Below are 19517 nucleotides of genomic sequence, written 5' to 3'. Positions count from 1 at the left end.
TGTAGGTTAAATAGAAAGCTCAGTAGGATTAAAATAAGTACAAGCAATTCAAAATATAATTTAGTTTCAAATCCAAAAACTATTTGAAAAGTGAGTGAAGATTATTTAAAATATTCACAAGGATACCAATGCAATCAGATGACAATTTTATCAAAAAGACATGAGAAGTGTATCAACAAATTAGTAATACTAATATTAATAATATTTAACATTTTGGTATTGGCCTGGTTTTGAAAGTTTTTTTAAAGACTGATAGATAGCTTGGTTTTATGTGTTATGTGTGTTTTCCTGCTTAAGTTTATGTGCACCATGCATGTGAGGGAGTCCATGAAAGCCAGATAAGGGCTTTGGGTCCTCTAGAACTGAAGTTCAGTCTATGGTCCAACTTAAGGGGCCACATAAGCTTTGAACTGAACCTGGGTCTTCTACAAGTGTAGTAAGCACTCTTTCTTATCTCCTGGGCCATCTCTCAAACCTCTATATTTTTTTAAAGTTTTGTATTGAGTGTCAGGAAGGAGGAATAGCTTAATAACAGAAAAATATGAACTTGCAAACAAATTGTGGTAAATATTTCTTATCACAATTAAAGATACATAGACTAGTCTTTTCCTAAGAAATTATATATTTAAAGTTGGCATTTCTACAATTATTTTTTATCTAAATTTTAATGGTAGATAAAAAGTTCATATCTCCTTAAAATTTTACTATATAGTTTCATATATTCTCTCAGGGGTGGACTCTAGTTTGCAAAGGGTTGGAATCTTATTAAAATGCAAATGGTAAGCCATACAGTTATCAGTAACTAGATTTTTTTCCTACCTTGTGGAAAAGCTCACAAATGAACATGAGCATACGCTTCTTATGGTGTCTACGGAAGCTAATATCATTAAGGCACCTCTTCTGTAGATATTCTTTTATGCCTGTGAAGATGTGATGTGTTTAACTTGGTGAAATGTATGGAAATTTCTCTCCTGTGTGCTTTCTCTACTATAGATGAATACTTACACTGTAGATTAAGCCATGGCGATGAATGGTAGGTTACTGTGTTTTCTTTACTTTGTAGCTATTTTCAGCGATGAGATTGAATTTTTGAGACAAACATTACACAGAGGAGAAATTTAGAGGCTTCCATTTCTCTGTTTTTGTTTGCTTGTTTTTGTTTCATTATTTTTATGTGTGATCAGCTGCTATTTCTATTAGGCACATTTTCAGGCCATGTTGTCATAGGTTTGCTATTCTATAGTTTCGTACATGGCTACAGTGAGTGAAGGACCTGAATGTAACAGGAAGTGGAGACGTTTCCTTGCTTTCTTTAACCTACTTTTTTATTGTTCATTTGAAACTGTTCTTTCTTGGGTAATTCCTTTGCTGTGATGTTCCCAATTAGAAAATTTAATTTTCTTTCAAAGTAAATCTAATTAATTGACTAAATTGTGTGACTTAAGAGCCCAACAGGACACCCTTCCATGGGATTTCTATGTTCAGTTCTTTGTTCTTTTTTTTTTTTATAACTTTGCATTTTTCACTTTCAGAAATCTCTGCTTTTGTTCTAGAATCCTGAATAATCTCTTTGACGGGTGGCTATGTGCTGATTTTCTCATGTGTATAACCCACTTTTATGAGTTTCTAAGAAAAATAATTTTGAATTTTCCGTATATAATGTTACTTATTTAGATACCATTAAAATGTACCGTATCTTATGCAACATCTTTAACTGATGTTGCTGCTTTTCCAGGGGCTCACATGGGCAACATTTGAATATTTCCATGTAAATACAGCAGTAGTAGAACTTTTTCTTTTATTTTGGAGAACAATTGGTATTGGTTGTTGTATTAAGGCAACTCCACGTAGTTAAAAGGGAGGTTTATTTTGTGGGGTAACTTACAAGTAAAGGGATAGGTTACAGGGTTTGGGAAAGGTGTAGCGCAGTCCAGGGGTGTTCTCTGGAGAACTCTGCCCAATCTACCTCCAGCGTCCAGGGTCCAGAAACCAAGAGAGCTGGCACATCCGCATCTCAGGTCTTTAGGGCTCCTGTCTTGACCCTGCCTTGTAGGCGTGACAGTTACCAAAGCCTCAATGGGGGTAGTACTTCCAGATCAAAGCTGGAACAGCTACCCACTACAAATTGGTTTTGTTTCCTCAGTTGTAGAACATCATACTTTTGAGAGGTAAAGAATTGCTACAGAGATGACGTTACAGTCGTGGCTCAGTCTTACAAGACTCCATGAATAAATACTGCTGTAATTCTGAGTGGCTTAGAAATTAGAGTGTGCTATGATGACAGAGTTATCGGAAGCTCCTCAATTAGGGAAGAAAAATGACCTGCTCCATGAACAAGGAATAGCCAAAAATAAATAGATTTTTTTCAAATCTCTAATATAGAGAGTTTGAAAGTAAAATGCTGCTTCCTGAGAGAAAACAGATTTGATTTTGGCTCTTTATGAAAAGTTGTAAGTGATGAGAAGTAGCCCTATCATGGGCAACGTTCCTCAGGAAAGAGTGACTGGTGTTTTACAGAGCCCTCATACTAGTGCCTCTTATTCCCCTACAAGATACTGGCACCAATCCCACAGAATGAAGAAGAGATGACAGTTTTTAAAATGATGTCTGTGATTTCCTCGAGAGTAGAAAATATATAAAGTTAGTTGTTGTCATTCACAGTTAATGCCCAGTACTGGTTTGCATTCATGTAAGTCATATCAAATTTATTTTCAAACCTAATTATTATTTGTGAGGAGATTGTGATAGTATGTTGAGCCTTATCAAGTTGAATGGTTGTTAGTCTTGTACAATGAGAATTATTTTGGCAGAAATTGAAAAACAAACAGAATTGTGCCTTGGCTGTACATGTTGAGAGTAATGAACTCCACTCACATATCTCAATATTTTCTGGGAATAAAACAGAAAAGGCATATTTACTACATCCTTACATACTGACACAAAACATTCCTAGACTCATGCATGTGATTCAGCACTGAAACTTGGAATCGCCAGAAGTCCACAGAACATTGACAAAAACCATTTCAACTATAATGGCTTATAGGAGTGGGGCTTCAAGTCGTGGAGCTTTTGGTCTCTGTGAGAAATGAAGGCACCTGTGAAGAAAAAAAAAGCCAGAAGCAGTGACTAGCATACCAGTAATAATGATGTCAGACATGTGAGTTGCCATGCCCCACCCACACTCCTGGACCATTGGCAAAGACAAACTAAATCAGAAATGCTGAGACTACATTGGAAAACCAGTTTTAAAAATTCTATCAGGGGATTCTAAATTAAAACAAAGGAGTAAAAACCACTCCTCCTTGATTTCTACCTTCATTATTTAGAGTAGGAAATTATTGTGACTGTTTTCAACAACCTACTTCAGCAAAGATGAGCTAAAACTCATGAGGTGCAGACTTAGCCTCACCTATAGAAATCATCTCTGCTCAGGAGTGATGTAAAAATGACCCAGGAATTGACCCCTGGGCCCAGTTTCAAGTTAGATTTGGAAAACTTTACACTGACCACTCTTCCCAAGTGAAAAACCACAGCATGGTCTCAAAACTTGTTACAACAGGAAACTAAAAAGAACTCTTCCAGAAGAACACATCATAAAAATTGTTCAAAATGTCTGGTCACAATATAAATTTATGATGTAATTTATACAATATTAGAGAAAAATAAAACGTGGTGAAACATTTCTAAATATGTCTCAAATGCACAAAGGAACAAGATTAATGAAATTCACTGCAGAGCAAGAGTGTATTTTTGCAGTAGATGAGAATGAAAACAGAGACCCACAATGGGACAACATGCAGAGAGTAAGAAAATAAGAGCACTGGGCTCTAAGGAACATCTGTATCATCCCCCCTCCCCTCTTCTCAAGGAAAATCTAGAAAGAGAAAACAAGGAGGTTGTAAGAGTCAGAGATACTCGACATCTGCAAAGAAGCAGTATTTGCTGGACATGACAGGTTATCACACAACGAACTCACAGCAGCTGTGACTGCATGCATAAGACCTGCATAGAGTAAGCCAGGCCTAATCTAGTTATGGACAGAGAGTGGCCAGGTCAGTCCTTAGGTGAAGAGTTATTGACAATTGATTGCTTTATGTGATAGAGGTGACCAAGTTTTGCAGCACTGAGTGAACTCAGTGGATTTAAAAATGAGCACATGGAGTTGAGAGGGGAAACTGGGTTGGAGGTAGGAGATGATATGAAAGAGCGGGAGTCAGATGGGTTTGGTTACAGTAACATAGTACGTGCAGATGTGAGATTCTCAAAGAGTAAAAGCATTTTGTGAAAAGATAGCATGGGGTGAGGGTGTTTTGCTAATAGAGTTTTCATCCCCTTCCCTAAGAGGCAGCAAATCGGCCAAATGAAGAGAAGAAAGAGCTAATCAACTGTGGAGCAGGGTGTGGGGACAACATAAAACAAAACAAGGAACAGGTGAGGCTAGTTACTACCACTGGTCTCATTTCCATGAGAGTCTCTAGAAAGATTCAGGATTCTCAGCTTTCCTTTTCATTCTCCTTTTCCAGGACATCCCTTAGGCATTAATACTTGTTTGTTTGTTTGTTTGTTTGTTTGTTTTGTTTTGTTTTTCGAGACAGAGTTTCTCTGTGTGGTTTTGGTGCCTGTCCTGGATCTTGCTCTGTAGACCAGGCTGGCCTCGAACTCAGAGAGATCCACCTGGCTCTGCCTCCTGAGTGCTGGGATTAAAGGCATGTGCCACCGCTGCCCAGCTGGCATTACACTTTTCATGGACTAGAGATAATTCACTGAAACACCAAAGGTGCCAATCTATTTCAGGACTTCTAATCTTTTAACATCCTCAAAGAACCTTTAGTTACAATTTCTATGTTTATCAATTTTCTTGATACTGAACTTTTTCTTAAGACAGGGACCAAGTCCTCCTGACTCATTCTTTGCTTTTAAACTTTCTAGAAATGGAATGGTCTAGCTTTGGACATTAACCTTTCAGTTTTACTGTAACAATAGCATAGCAATCTAATAAGAACCTTAATGCTAAAGGCCATGAATAGGATTTTCCACAGACAAAAAACACAATGAAATATTATCCCATGCTCATTAGTGATCACAGAAATAAAGAATGAAATAAGAAAAGGTACAACTCACAGGACACAGTGATTTGATAAAATTTTTCAAACTCAACCGCTCTCCATGTCGATGATATGGTGAAACAAGTTCTTCCTGTTTCACGCTGACATTTAGATAAGAACAAAGGTGCCAATGTTGAATTCATCACAAACATTGGGGGGAAATCCTTATCTAATACATTAATACCAAAAAGCCACAATAAAGAAACAACTGTACACACTATAGTTCATGGTACCATATTCCATAATAACATAAAATAGAAAGATCACTAATGTAATGTCCAGCTCAGGCCAAAAGGTGTGCGTGTGTCAGCATAGCCCTAGCCTGGGTACTGGAGGGAGGCAATCTCTGGCACATCCGAACCATCCTGCAATCACCGAGCAGTATACTCAGCAGTAAGGCTTGTATTTCAATATCCCTGTGGTGAGATATCAATTCATTGTAAACTATAGATGGAAAGGAGAGACTTTGGCATCATTAGTAAGACAAGAAAGAAAAGATTCTCCCTGTGTCTTCTTAGTGCTCAGAGGGGTGACTTCATGCTTCTGTCTCTGGACACTCTACTTTCCAGAAATTCAGGCACCAGTGGTCACTTGGGCATTTCAGATCAAAGAACCAGCTTCACATTTCTTTTCCTTCCCTCAGGCTAATTCTTCTTCCTAAATGTCTCTCCCTTTCTAGAAGACAATTTGAAAAGCTTATCACGCTTTCAGTATTTGACCCAACATAAGCTTTGCTTTCCAACCTTCTCCTGCTGCTTATTTCTAAAGTTTAAACATTGCTACATTTCTCTCTGTTTTCCTTTGTGCCCCCATGGAGTTGGACATCCCTAAATATAAGCTATTTTATTCTATTTGGCTAACTATTAAAGAACTGTCTTTTTTCTACTTGATATTGAACTTATAGACTGTAGAAATAAATGGCACACGAGTTTGTAGCACACAGAATTCAATGACTATTTTGACTGAAAGAATGGTAGCAATTGGACTGTAATTAATAACAACATAGAACATATCATTTTGCCAATAATTACTGTTTTTCTGAAGGACAGACCATAGGAGAAGTGTTGTCCCTGATAGTTTGATCCCTACCTTGGGTAGGAGAAAATAATAGTGTTGGAAATTGGATTCATACATGGCATAGGAGAAGACACAGTGTTGTTGCTCAAAAAGCACATCATCTTATAGCTAAGAAATCCTGCTAAAGATAATGTGTAAGCTCCTAATAGCTGCACAGAGCACCACGCACGGCAGAGAGCTGGGTGGACTTCTACATGAACAAGAGTGTTTAGGACACCTGCTGCATGCTTTCTCATATGAAGAATCTCAATTGACTGTAGATATAGTCAACTCACATGTGTGTACATTCATAGATTGTAATCCTACTTATATGACACATATATACATACTTGTATATGTGTTGTGAAGGAGGGGGAAAGGTAGGCAAGGCACACATGATCAAAGTCCAATGATATATATATATATATATGAAAATATTATAATAGAACCCATTATTATTAAATATTAAGTATGTTTTAAAATTTTAGTTAAAATATGCAAAAAAATAGAGAAAGTTGTGTTCTCTGAATTAAAAAATAGTCATATTTCTTCTAGATTACCATAGATACTCTGACAAGTGGCTTAAGAGACAGCATACAGGTGGGATTTCAAATCCCTACTCCCTTTTCTATGAAGTGGTTTAAACAAGTCATCCCTGAATAAGTGTCTCATGTCTTCAGTAAGCTGGGCCATATTATATACATATACTCCTCTCAGACATCTGGTTGCTGATGTCGATTACCAGTCTTCAGCCCACCAAATGAGGCCTGCATAGCCTAGTTTCTTCTGAACCAGATCCACAAATGCTTACATAAATATAGTGTTGGTAACCCTGTGCACTTTCTTCTTCATGTATTTTCCAGTGCTATGCCTCTGTCTGGGAACTACACCACCCCTTCTTAGATCCAAAAACTTGGACTCAACTTTTGAGTTTTCCCAAGGTCCCAGTCTCCAAGAAACAATATGAACCACATGCCCTTTACAAAATATCCATGGACCCTCATTTCAAACTATGCTTGAACCATTTCCTTTGAATATTAATACATTTCTTTTAGTTTTTATACAGCTTCTTAATATCTCAAAAAATGCATTTCATTCACTCTCTTGGGTTGTTATAATAGTCCTGGAAATAAGGAGGCTTGGCATAAATGTTTCTTACATTTCCATAGACCTTTAATACTAAACCAAAAGCCTCACATTACTGCCTGTATGTAGGTGGGAGTCCTGAGCCTCTTCTAGCTTGGGGTGTTTGTCAGAAATCTGTGCTTTGATTTGTAGCCTTACCAGTGTGGTCACACTGCCCTCTCCCTGGGTGCCTTCATTTCATCTTCCTTCTGTACATGTCTGTTTCTGTTTTCAAATTTCTCCTTTTTGAAGGGATGAAGTTCACACCGGGTAGGAATATATGCCAGTGTCAGAACTTTATTTCTAAGTAAAATCACAGTCTATATAAGTAAAAATCTAGACTACATCCTATATATTAACTTTATTTTAGATGTGATCTGACCCCTAAAACTAACCAAACTTGGGTATCACTATCCTAAACACTGTTGTGTGAAAAGCAAACCTCACTATTTTAAATGTCTCTACCTAGTGATTGAATTGGGTTTAGCTTGTTTTATTCAACTGTTATATTCTGCAGAAGAACTCTCATGTTGCCTACCATCTTAGTTCTTAAAATTTTATTTTTTTATGAATCAAAGGTTTTATTTTTCAAAAGAATTTAAAACAGATTGAAGCATCTCATCAGAGGGTGAGTGAAAAATATAAGAAGGCAGTCATACGTGCCACAGACTTGGTTTAGGATATATATTTCATTTATAATCGTGTTTTTGTTCTTTGTCTCCCACACAGAGCAGCAAGGATTACAGTGTTTTGTTTTCAAGTATGCATGAAGCATCCTCACCTTTGCTAACACGTAACAAATGGCTAAAAATATTTGTTCAATGAATAGAACATTTTCAAGTATTTAAGTGTTGTTATCTTTACCCTGTTAGTATTCTTGTAGTTTTGCTTACTGAGATTATATTTTTATTGTACTTACACATTTACCTTTATGCTGTCTCACACTGTTGTATGATTATTTAATTAAGTCCTATAAAATATTTTTTAAAGATTTTGAAATAAGTCTATTTCAAAGAAGTAAATATATCAAAGTAGATTAAATACCTATTTGGAAAATGTCACAAAGATAAAGACTATTCTATATAATTAATATGCATTGATATAGAATGATAACAAATGGTTGAAAATTGAATGATTAGATTGAGGCAGGAACGAAGCTGTAAAGTCTACCATCTGCTATTATTGAATGGGCTCTAATCTATGTGATGAAAATAAAAACCAAACCAAGTGTTGAAGCCATGTAATTTTGAGTTAACTCCTAGCTGATTTTGTTTTTCAAATGGGAAAAGAACAAAAATCCTACGTGAAGGAAATGCTTTCAATGAAATGCTTAAAGCAGGGAGAATCTGGGGGCTTCTATGCAGTTTAGAGTGGGATCCCACTCAACTTCATTAGAGGGTTGAGACATTCTTACTAATGACATGGTGATAGTATGAAAGAAGCAGAGGGCAGAGAACTGCAATATTGACCTATCAAATACAAAGTTTTGATAAATACGACAAAGGACACAGAACCATCCATATTGTTCATCTCAGGTTCCCTATGGTGTGCTGAGCAGCAGCACTCAGGCCTGCAGATGGTGTCTGCTGCCAAGCCTGGGGGACACTTAACTAGCAGAGACTACAGAGCACCCATAGAATTGATCATCAAGGAGAAATGAGTATGAGAAGCAGAGAAAAGAAATGAGCCATAATACGTAGAAACACATTAGGTTTTAGGCAAAGAGGGAGTTTGGTTGTGAATTAATCTTCAGTGGGTCCATTTTATGAAAATTATCTTTTCATAATTATATCACCAGCAACACTCTTTCTTCAGTTATTTTCCATGTTTCAGAAACATAAGAAACAGATAAAAAAAAAAAAACTAGTGGGCTTTATCACCTAAGAAAACAAAAGCAGTAAATAAATGGAGACTTTAAAGTCATCTAGGGTACTGCTAGTGAATGCTGGTGACACTTGACCCTCATCCAGCCAGCCCCGCTTGAGTTTGTGTTCATTTGGTAGATGTTATTTGTTTTCTGATCATTGACTCTAATAGAGCCAAATCTTTAAGTGCCAGGAAGGAGGAAAATTACTTTTAAGACACTGAGTCTTTGCAGAGTCACTTTCACAATTAAATTGAGCGATTTCAATACACACTTTAAAGAAACATGTAAAGACTATATAATGCAAAAATTATGCAGAGAGAGAATAATAAAAGAAGTGATTGGAGAGATTAAGAGTTAAACAAATCTGCAGAAATCACAGTGTGACAACAAACACCAGATGGCTGTGAAGTCCCCAGGGTGCTGGAAGAACACCAAAAGGGCAAGTTGCATGCTCTCCAACAGATTCTCATCTCAGAAAGCCTGGAAAGAAGGGCAGAAATGTCCCTGAAACTCATGATGTAAGAAAAGGGTTATTCTGAACTCATTGTGATGACTTGGGTAAGTTCATGACTTTTTTCACTACAGGAATCTCATACCCTGTGGCAGACTCATCCTTTTAAGATTTTTTTCCCCTCTGTATTTAATGCCATTTCTTTCGCATGTTAAATCTAACAAAATTTAGACATCAACTCTTGCACTTTATGATAATTAACTAATAAAATGTGTATCTAATTAAGGAGTGAGCCCTAGCTTGCGTCTCTGTTGCTGTGATGGACATCATGACCAGAAGCAATGTAAGGAGGACAGGGTTTATTTTGCTTACAGGTTACAGTCCATCATGGAGGGAAGCCAAGGCAGGAACTCAAGCAGAAACCTGGCGGCAGGAGCTGATGCATAGATCGTGAAAGAACTCTGCTGCTTACTGGCTTTTTTCTCCTCACATCCTCAACTACCTTTCTTCTACAGCCCAGGCCCATCTGTCCAGGATAATACCACTCAAATTAATCAGCAAACAAACAAATAAAAATGACCCACAGAGCAATCCAATTCCTCAACTGACTTCTTTCTTCTCAGGTATGTCTAGGTTTGTGTCAAGTTGACAAAAATCATTCCAGTATGCAACATTATAGTTTAATTAATATATGAATACTGCTTAGTGGTTTTAAAAACACGTAAGCTAACTTACACACCCATCACATCATAGAATCATTTTGTGTGTGCATTTTCTCTGCAAATACGAAGTATATGAGCCCTAACCACAGACACCTTGCCATTTGCTAGATTCCCAGAATGTAGCAATACAATAACTGCAAATTTGAACCTCCCACTTCCCAACCCCAGGCAACTCTCATTCAATCCCATTGTTCCATTTTCTCTTTCTGGGAGTTCAGCTGTTTTAGATTCTACTCACAACTGAGGTCATTCAGTACTTATTTCTGTGTTTGGTTTGTTTCACTTTACAGCATATTTTTCTAGTCATGTTGTCTTAGGCTATGGAGTTTCTTTTTCAAGCCTGAGTTGTTTTCTACTGTGTACCTTTTCCACATCTTGTACTCATTCACCCATCAGCAGACACTTGTCTTGCCTCCTTATCTCAGGTATAGAGAATAATGCTATAAAGAACAAGAGCACAGACATCTCTGAGGTATCCATTTCATTTCCACATTAAGAACTGAAGTTGTTATATCATGTGGTTGTTACAACTTCAGTTTTGATGAATTTTCAAGTCATTTTTCATAACTGTGCCAAGTTTTATTCCTGTGAACAGCAAACAACTGTTCCATATTCCCACACCACTTTCCACATTTCTTAGTTCATATTTCTGTAATATACAGACTAACAAAGTGTTAGATAATCTCTTGCTATGTTTTTGACTTCTATTTTCTGATATTAGTAACAATGAATACTGTTTAATATACCTGTTGTTCGTTTGTCTATGAATACATCTACTCATATATTGTGGTGATCTTTTAAATTAGGCTATTTTAAATTTTTGCTGATATGTCATGAATTTCTTATTAGGCAATGGCCCCTTATGAGCTGCATGATCTTCAATCTTGTCCCATAGAGAAACTTCTCATCGTATGAGCTTTGCTTTTTGACAGACAGATGCTTATATATTTAACAAATCCATTCTTCATGTTCACTTATATGGCCTGTGATGTGGATGATTGATTGATAAATAAAACACTGATTGGCCAGTATCCAGACAGGAAGTATAGGTGGGACAAATAGAGAGGAGAGGTCTGGGAAGTGGAAGGCTGAGGCAGAGAGATACTGCCAGCAGCCACCATGAGAAGATGTTAAGATACCGGTAAGCCACGAGCCACATGGCAACTTACAGATTAATAGAAATGAGTTAATTTAAGATATAAGAACAGCTAGCTAGAAGCCTGAGCCATTAGGCCAAACAGTTTAAATAATATAAGCATCTGTGTGTTTATTTTACAAGAGGGCTGCAGGACTTCAGGGGTCTTGGTGGGACCTGGAGAGAAACTCTACTGCTACAAATGGTGCCCAAAGGGTTGGCAAGAGTTTCCACCTAAAACCTGAGAAAGAAAATTCTAAAACGGAGCTAAAAATGGCTTTGATACACTTCTATGTAATGGTTTTCAATATGTGTATAGTTGCAGATTATTTGATCTCAATGGGAAACTCCAAGATTGTGTTAATAAAATTAACCTCGGATTAGGGGGTGGAGTCAGTTACTAGTGGACAAAAATTAGCCATAAAGAGTCCAGAGGACCTGGTAAGATGGATAGAGAAACATATAGGAAAGAGTAAGAAGGGACTTAGCGATTCACAGACCTTTTTGGGTTGGAATAGGAGAGACACTCAGTTACTGGGTCTCCAACCAAAAGGGAAGGTCAGTTCTTTGCTTCTCAGCTTCTCTGATCTACCAGGTTTTCACCCCAATATCTGACTCCCAAGTCTTTACTGGCAAATAGAACAACTTAGATGAAAACAGCATGGTATCATGTTTTTCTAACATGATTCATAGGAGAGGCAAACTTTTATCAACTGTACATACTTGACATCTTTGTGAAGAATTGTCTGAACTTTATGCATGGCACAAGATCATGTGGTGGCTTCTGAAGCCACCATTTCACCCTGCTGCTGAGGCTCCTTGGGTGGTTTATTCCACCAGGTCCCCCTGTGTTCACTCTCTGAGCCAGCATGACCACACCTGCTCACTCTCCAGCTACAGCTCAGGCTTCAGCCTCTTGCTGCTGCTGCTGCTACATGTCCTAGCCTCAAGTGTCTCACAACCCATCTGCTGCAGATGGGTAATCACAGCAGATTTCTTAAGACACCTGGGAAGTCCAAAGAAAAATGTTTCCTGTGTTAAGAATGGGAAATATAACAATGCAGGGAGTTAGTATTCTCTATAGTCCCACAATGGATGGCTTGAAAATGGAAAAAAATAAATAAATGGACAGCTGATTTAGCTGGGATTGGTATAATGATGATTATGATTACTATCAGTTTGGTGATTCATATATTATCCTTTAAAAAGTGGTTTGATAATTGTGCCAACTATGAAAAATGGACTGATAAGATACAATCCTTAGAAAAACCTACTAAAGAAAATAAGAAACATACTCAGACACCAACAGAGGAATTTCAACAAGAAATTACCACACCACTGTGTGATAAAACTGAAGAAGGACAGCCCAAGGTTATTAGAAAACCAACCTTAGTTTATCCAGATACTATACAAGAACAATCAGCAAATGATAGGAACCCCCAAGATTATGCAATTGCTAAATGCAAGCCTATAGAAATGTTATATTTGAGGAGATTTAAGAAAGTGATAATTTCATATGGTATGCATTCACCCTATGTAAAACAGATGTTAAATTCATGGACAGTTCAGAATAGAATTATCCCCCCCAAGACTGGAAAGATTTAGCTGCAGAAATATTGGAAGCTGGTCCTCAGTTACAATGGAGAACATGGTGGAAAGAGGAAGCTAGGGCCATAGAACAATGAAATATGGCTAGAGGTATTTTTCAAGATCTGTTTCTCAGTGAAGGCCAATATGCTAATTTGCAAAGACAGTTTGAATTTGAAGAACACATTTTGGTCCTTTGCCATTTAGCGGCTTTGAATATTTGGGACAAGGTGGAAGAATCAGGAAAGAGGTTTGAGTTATTTACTAAAATTATACAAGGACCAAAAGAAGCCTTCACTGATTTTTCAAAAGAAATGATCTCAGCTGTAAATGGAATAGTATCAGATATAGAAGTCTGCTGTGGGATGGTCTGTATGTCAAGTGTGTTGCTGATTGGTCAGTAAATAAATCACTGATTGGCCATTGGCTAGGCAGAAAGTATAGGCGGGACAAGGAGAAGAATTCTGGGAAGTGGAAGGCTGAGAGGGGACACTGCCAGCCGCCATCAGGACAAGGAAGATGTAAGGTACCAGTAAGCCATGAGCCATGTGGCAAAATAAAGATTAATAGAAATGGGCTAAATATAAGAGTAAGAGCTAGACAATAACAGGCCTGAGCTAATGGCCAAGCAGTTTAAATAATGTAAGAGTCTGTGTGTTTATTTTATAAGTGGGCTCTGAGACTGGCGGGACTTGGTGGTGGGAGCTGGAGAGAAATTCTCCAGCAACAGAAGTCAAACAAATATTTAGTATTTTTGTCTTCAAATGTTATACCAGCATTGAAACTGATTCACTCATTACCCGACAGTATTAGAGTAATCTGGAGCTGACTATATATTCACCTTTACAACTTTATATTTTTATGTTAATACTTTGTGCCCATTCATTGTAACCAAATAAGTACATCTACAGGGTAAGTCTGATGGTGATAAACTTCTTAAGATTCATTTTAATTGAAGACAATATATTGCCTTCATTCATTTAGACCAGGTTTACTGTGCATAGAGTGGTTGGCTAGCAGCTGCTTCTCATTCAACACTTTAGAAATTTCTTTCTATTCCCTTCTGCCTTGGAGGCTTCTGCTAAAAGTTCTAAGTTTGACTGTTAATTTATGTGGATGTTCCTTCTCTATGAGCATTTTTTCTATGTTTACAAAGGGGTCTCAGTCTTTCACTTTTGACAACTTGACAGCCATATATACCCTCTAATATGTCCTTGTGCTTGTGTTCACTTGAAATCTTTGCAGTTTTGTTATCTAAATAGTCTTTGGGAGGCTTTACTTGTTGTCTTCTCATATATCTTTTAGCCATTTTAAATCTTGATATATGTGTGGTCAATAGAATAATATTCAATATGTGATGGAAAATATTATAGTGGAGAAGTGCATATTTTAAATAATTCTTAAAACCCCTTCTGCAGTACTTATTACCTATTGCAAACTGAGATTTACCTAAAATTATTTGTCTGTTCCAGTCAGCAAAATGATATTTAAATAGTCAGTTAATACGTATTGGATTGCACAAGATGTATATGATGATATTAAATGGCTACAAATCACCAACTGCTTTAGACTTTTGAGTGTTTTAGAAACTCAACAAATACACTATTATTTAAAATATTGGGCTGGCAAGATTGCTCATCAGGCAACTTACCTTGTTTCTAAGGCTGAGGACCTAAGTTTGATCCCTAGAATACACATGTGGAAAGAGAGAAATTCCACAAGTTTTCACATAAACAGCAAAACATCCTTATTGATCTCCAATCTATGTATACCCACATTGACATGTGCACACATACACGCATACACTCTCACACACATGTAAAATAAATAAATGGAAAAAAGAACAGATACTGAGCTAGGGAGATACCTGAGTGGGTAAAGAGCTCTCCAAGAAGCATGAGATCCTGAATTCAGATCCCAGTTTCCCATATAACATCTGGGAACAATGGCATGCATCTATGATCCTATTTCTGGGAAGAAGAAGAGTAAAGACAAGAGGATCCCTAGAGCTCACCAGCCAGCTAGCCCAGTCAAATCAATGAGATATATGCTGAAAGAAAGGCACTGTCTCAAAGAACAAGGTGGAGGGATACAATATTGACCTTTGGCTTCTACATGTGTTCACATATATATGCACCTGCATGCACATATGCACATATGTGAGTGTGTATACACATGCACAACACATACACATATTTACACAAAAAAACACAAATATTCTCACAAGAATCCATGCTTCTGGCTTTATACTGTGATCTTCCAAGTTTTAGAACTATTTTGTGTGACACACCTTGTATTGTGGTGATGGTGCGTTGCATTTTCCCTCTCTTCAAGGGAGGGAGGAAAAGAACACTCAGCATGGCCCCATTGAGCACACAAAATTAACATGTGAGTTCTACTGAATTCACAAGGAAAGATCTTGTTGACATAACTGTATTAATTTGTATATATTATATATTATGAGGTGTATTCTGGAGTTGGTTAAAGGAGGTGGTGTTATTACATCCCTCTTTCTCATTCACTCCTTATCAGATAACTAAGAAGAAAGATAAAACAAAAAAAAAATTTATCCTACCTGCAGCGGAGAACAGCTGGCTTCTGAGCAAACAGTGCCTGTACGATGCTTGATGTCATGTGATTCAAAGATTTTTTTGGAACTTGGATTGAGTACTGATGGGGCTATTTATTCTCTATCTGAGTTGACAACTAAAAACTAATATTTTTTCTGGGGAAAAATACATCCTTAAGAAAAAAAAGTCACATGCTTAATAGTGAATTATATTTCAATAAAATAAGGGCTCATTCTCTTCAAATTTTAGCAACAGAAATAAAAGAAAGATAAAATGTCATAAAGTATATATTGTGATATTTGCTACAGTGGTACAAGGTAAACTGCATGCTATCACAAAACAAAATCCAATTTCCTGCCTGCCGCCTTCAATTCTGACTTGACAAGTGCTCAATCCCTTACTATTTCAACTTTCCTCATTATTATTTTTAGTATGTACTATAATGCCTCCTTGGAGCAAATAAAACAATCTTTCTATTTAATCTACAGAAAATGTTCTTGTATATTTGCCTTTACTAGGTGTAAATACAAAAAAAGCCATTTCTATCATTAAAGATCTCCTTGGCAGTCCTGAATTTATTGTTCAGTTTTAGAACAATTGATTGCTTTTTCATTTGTATGAAAAGAAACTATGTTCACCACAACTATTTTATATATTATAATTTATTTATCTAAAAAATTCATTTAAACTATTTTGTCATGTTAAATAATAATCTCCTCAAATAATTTAATACTACATGATAGTAAATCTTGAACTATTAGATATTTTTGTTAGTTTCGTTTTTATTTGTTTCCTTTTTGTTTGTGTGTCTGTGTTTGTGGGTTTTGTTTTGTTTTGTTTTGTTTTGTTTTAGAAAGAGTTTTTCTTTGTAAACAAGAATAATTTATTTAATTTATTTACATCCTGATCACAGATTCTTATCCCTCTTCTCCTCCCAGCCCCTCCCCTACTTCCCCTCTGTGCCATGCCACCCCGCCTCATCCTCTTCTCCTACATTTCTATTCAGAAATGGACAGGACTCTCATGGATATCAACAAAACATGACATATCAAGGCGCAGTAAGACTAAGTACCTTCCCTTGCATTAAGGCTGGGCAAAATAACCCAGTATGAGGAATAGGGTCCCAAAAGCCAGCAAAGGAGTCAAAGACAGACCCTGCTCCCACTATTAGGAGTCCCACAAGAAGACCAGGTTATACAACTATCACATATTTTCAGAGGGTCTAGGTCAGTCCCAAACAGGCTCCTGAGTAGTCGGTTCAGTCTCTATGAGCTCCTATGAGCCAAATCAGTTGATTCCGTGGGTTGTTTGTTTGTTTGTTTGTTTGTTTGTTTTTCGTGATATCCTTGACCCCTCTGACTCCTACAATCCTTCCTCCGTCTCTTCAGCAGAATTTCCCGAGCTCGGCCTAATGTTTGGGCTTGGGTCTCTGTATCTGTTTCCATCAGTTGCTGCATGAGGCTTCTCTGATGACAGTCGGGCTAGGCACCAGTCTCTGAGTACAGCAGAATATCGTTAGTCATCATTACGTTGACTTTTTTTTTAACCCCATTGTGTTTGGTTCTATCTTAGGTCTCTGGACCATCCAGCTTCTGGGTCCTGGCACTCCAGGCAGTGTCAGTGGTGGGTTCCCTCTCATAACATGGGTCTGAGGCTAGAACAGTCCTTGGTTGACCACTTCCATAATCTCTGTTCCACCTTTACCCCTGCACATCCCTTAGTCAGAACACACTTTAGGCTGAAGGTTGGAGAGGTCCAGTTAAGACTACACATCTCCTATTGCTTGAAGTCTTAGCTGGGGTCATCCTTGTAGATTCCTGGGAGTTTTCCTTGCACCAGGTTTCTATCTCATCCTGACTATTCCCCCCTTTCTGCTTCCAGTCATCTCTTTCAGTACCAATTGGCTTCTCATAGTAATCGTTCTTGGATTTTAAAATATTTTCTTTTGATGAAAGGCTGCCAAAATTGTATCTATTTGATCATTTATATAGTCATCAAATACTCGTTGATTCTATCACCAGTTTTTTTTTTTAATTTTTCTTCGTTCATTAATTTGAGGAGGGGTGTGTGCATGCCATGGCAGCCACAAGAAAGCCAGAGTACAAATTTTTGTGAATTGTTTCTCTCCTTCCATTATATGGGTCCTAGGCATTGATTTCAGATCATGAGGCTTGGCAGCATGTGCCTTCATCCCTGAGCTACCTTGCTGGTCCCATGTCGTGTAAAATTTTAGATGGTAAAGACTCATCAGGAAACAAAGGACCAAAATATATTTGACAAACTTTAGTAATATGAGAGAAAGAAACTGAGTAATGTGATTTTTGTTTGTTTGTCTTTGAAAGAAAGAAAAAGATAATAATAAAAACATTGCCAGGGGAAAAGCTAGTATTTTCAGAAAAGTGAGATGATAAAAGCAAGATAAAAAATATCTGCTCCGAGTGTAGAAGCTGTTCCAGGACAGCCAGTGACAAAATGCAGAGGAGCAAATCATTAGAAATAGTAGATAAGAATAAAACTCCAGAGCTAAAGAATGAGTACTCAGATTAAAAGGTAGATGAATATTGTGTATAAAAATATGTATACGCGTGCCTGCACACATTCATACACAAACAGAAATAACAGAACACTAGTAAACTAAAGACTATCTCAGACACTTCCAGAGTTGAAGACAATAAGCTCAGTTCAACACTGTGAGAAACATAACAAAAATATAGAACTTGCCACTAATAGCACAAGAAGCTAAAAGAGAAGGGAGGCCTTGGAATAAAATTTTTTAATTGTAACTTGAGGCATCTAATTCTAGCAAATCTACTGTGTGAATGTAATAGCAATACATTACAATTTATTTTCAGTTTGAATAACTTTAAAAGTTTATCACACATGCATTTCAGGGAAGGAAATTGAGGGAATTTAGCTCTCCCACTGTTAAACTTAATAGGTAACTTATATAAATGAAAATAAGAGGTAGCACTATAAAATTTTAAACTATTAATAGCTATCAAGGTTAAATGGCTTCTTTTGCAGTGTGATGTGTGTGTTTGTGTTTGTGTGTGTGTGTGTGTGTGTGTTTTATTTAGCATTGGATTTGTTGCTTTTGATTTGGACTTTAGAGGATTCTGCCTTTTAAAATTGTATATAATCAAAATAAAAAATTATACAAAAACAATTTGCTGTGAACTGCATTACTCAGTTATTCCCTCGACAGACCAAAGAACCAAGCAAACACAAAATGGAGATGTTGAATTCTAGACAAGTTTTATAATTGACTTTTATACCTTGGATTAAGCATTTGTGTAGCTGCGACTTTAATTACTTGAGCAAAATAGTGCCAACCAAGCAAATCAAGAAAAGCTCAAAATTTGTAGAATCTGTAAAACCAATACCTAAATTAAAACGCATTCCTAAAGAATAGACGTTGCTCCAGGTCGCAGACCCTCTCCTTATAAATTTAGTAACCTGAACACTACAAAGTGACACTTGCTACTTAACACCCTTCCGGATAAAAGTTCTTTGGTTCCAAACATTACACTCCTTGGTGATAAAACTGTGTCAGTTAATCGCAGGTTTAATGATTGAACCTGCGACTGGATGAGGTGACTTTCAGTGCAATGTCAAAAAGGTAATTAATAATAGGTCCCACCAAGGAAATCGAGCAGGAAATTGCTGAGTCTATTTTTAAAGAAGAGCAAGTTAGAAGCAATAGCAAAAACCTAAGACAGTTTTATGCTCTCTAGTTACCCTCAAAGTAGTAATTACGTGGAAAGACACATCCATCTAAAGTGGACTCCCACTGATATGAGCAGCAGATGGCTTCTTTATCTCTTCAAAAACCAGCTCTCAACTATCTATGGAATAATGGGGAATGTTAAGGATAGCATATTTATCTGTACTAACAAGAG

The sequence above is a fragment of the Peromyscus eremicus genome, chromosome 7, assembly GCF_949786415.1.
Source record: "Peromyscus eremicus chromosome 7, PerEre_H2_v1, whole genome shotgun sequence".
In the NCBI taxonomy this organism is placed as follows: Eukaryota; Metazoa; Chordata; class Mammalia; order Rodentia; family Cricetidae; genus Peromyscus; species Peromyscus eremicus.
The sequence above is the reverse complement of the archived record's forward strand: the minus strand, read 5'-3'. Positions refer to the sequence as shown.